This window comes from Scardinius erythrophthalmus, assembly GCF_964197995.2.
Source record: "Scardinius erythrophthalmus genome assembly, chromosome: 10".
Classification (NCBI taxonomy): domain Eukaryota; kingdom Metazoa; phylum Chordata; class Actinopteri; order Cypriniformes; family Leuciscidae; genus Scardinius; species Scardinius erythrophthalmus.
In genome coordinates, this window is record NC_138230.1 from 5,114,329 (window position 1) to 5,116,938 (window position 2,610).

A 2,610-nucleotide genomic window follows, 5' to 3' on the forward strand; every position below is an offset into this window, starting at 1 on the left:
AAGAAACATTTTTGTTTGTGGTTGGTTTTTTTTTTTTGGTATGTATTTTTGTATTAGCCTAATTAAATATTTTGGCAATTTTTTACTATGTTCAGAAAATAATGTTTTTTTTTTTAATAATACTGATATATGAAGGGGATGTTTAAATATTTTACATCTTACTGCATCTCAGATTCACTCACAATTAGATCTGAAATCTGATGCTTAGATTGATGAGATCAGACTGAAATCATCAGCAATCTTGTTCAGAAATAAACTTCAAAACATCTGTAATCCTCACTCTGTTTATTGGAGATGATCTGCATTATTGGTGCACATGTAAACACAGTCACTGTTAGTGTTGAATGAGCAGGACTTGATGCGAGTTGTGATGTCTACAATGATGTCTTTATACACACACAGCATTACAACACATGATCATCTTAGCCCTCAGATCACCAGAACATTACCAAACTATCAGGATTATGACCAAAAGTGCATTAAATCGACTGTTCTAGAGCATTCCTCTATAAACTACATGCTTTTGTATCAAATTTAATATTTTTATACTGAATTTGACATCAAGTTACACTGCCACTTTATAATGAGAAAAATGCTGTACTTCATGTATATTTATACTAAATATTTATATATTTAAGTGTTTTGTGCACTATTTTTTTCTCTTTACGAAAAGAAAGCTGTAAATTATACAGCGACTGCAACACTTGCTGGACAATGATTTGCATTATAAATGGGTTTACAGTATAATAGTATTATAGTCATATTTCTTTATTCATTTGTTTACATTTTAATTATTATTTGATTAAATAACAACAAAATTAATACAAATATTAAGAATAATAATTGCCATTAGATTAGATTTTGGTTCTGCCTTTTATTAATGAAATAATCCACACACAGTTTCATGGCCTGTGTAAAACATGTGTGGTAAATGATGTCCAGTCACTGACAGGAGAGGGAAGATGCTCGTTTCAGACATTCATGATCATATAGACCACATCCAATAATGTATACACTTTTTTTTTTTAGATATTATGTATAATTATGGCATTGCACAATGTTCATCTTAGCCCTCATATCACCTAAACATTACCAAACTATCACGAGGCCTTTATGACCAAAAGTGCATTAAATTGACTGTTCTAGAGCATTCCTCTATAAACTACATGCTTTTGTATCAAATTTCATATCTATTTTTATACTAAATTTGACCCTTACCAAGTTACACTGACACTTTATAAGTGTTAAGTGCAATAAACCACAGCTGTAACAAACACAGCACTTCAAATGACGTTTAGAGGGGAAGTGGAGGCGTGTGGTTTCAGTGACTCTGCACTGATCTGAGACCTGTAGGCTGTAGTTTGATCAACAGCATTACGAGCGACAGACACAATCTCTAACGCCACAATCTCACCGCAACCCGACCATACGCGCCCAACCGTTTGAACATTGTTCTTTCGTGTTTTTTTTATCATTTCTAGAGGTAAATTTACTCTACGCTTTAACTGATCATTTTAACCCTTAAAGGGGACATATCATGCTAAATCCACTTTTTTAGCCCTTAAATGCATTTTGTTGTATATTTGGAGTGTTTAGATGTACAGAAAATTTGAAATTATTCTCTTCAGGTGCTTCGTTGATATCTTTATATTCTGTTTTGGTCATATTTTTCAACCTGTTCCGATTTTTCTGTTATCTATGACGTTTTTTGAACTATTACGTCACAGTATTTGCAGCGGAACTGCCAAATAAGGACATTGACTTCCGGTCCACCACTTCGAGCAATCCTCCATTTTTATTTCTCGCTGCAGTTTTGTAGTCCAAGCTAAAGGATGCAGAAGTTACGAGAGGGTAAGTTAAAATGTTCGGTTGTTGGATGTAGTAACCCACACGCTTCATTACACCGTCTAATGTAGATGAACTGCCGCGCTTGTGACAGGGCGCATGTTTAACTGAAAGAACGAGCAGAGAGAGAGACCTCGGTCGCGCGTGCACGCACTCTCTTTCAGAGCCAGGCAAAAGTGTAAACAAGACTTCACCGTCTCCAAACTAGGCGCTGTCTTGCTCTCTCTCCATCGCACATATTAATCAAAATAAATCGACACGGTGGTAAAAGGTCGGAAGACCAAAGTTTCATGTGTAAATACAGTAACACACCATTGCGATACATCCATATGAAGACGTTGTTCTGCAGGTTCGTCGTCTTCATTTTCATCTCGCTCCGGCTCCGACTCTGGCTTGAACATGTAAGGCTGGCTGGACAAGTCTTCCGTTGTTGACATTTTGTTAATAACGTGTGAATAAAACGTTTCTGTGCCGCTAGATAATCGTATCTCTGCTATCAAAATACAAAAATGGCCGAACGGGGTGGAGTTGAACCTCTGCAACCTGGATAGGGGGCGGGGTATGAAGTGTCTCAGTTGTATTTAAAGAGACCGCACCAAAACGAGTTGCTCTCAGACGCACATCAGAAAAGGGGTAGAAAAGGGGCCTGTGGAGCTATAATAATGAGGAATTCAGACCCAAGCATTGCAGTTCCACTTTATATAGACTACAAATGTATGATTTATATGTAAAAAGGAACATTTTAAAAGCATGATATGTCTCCTT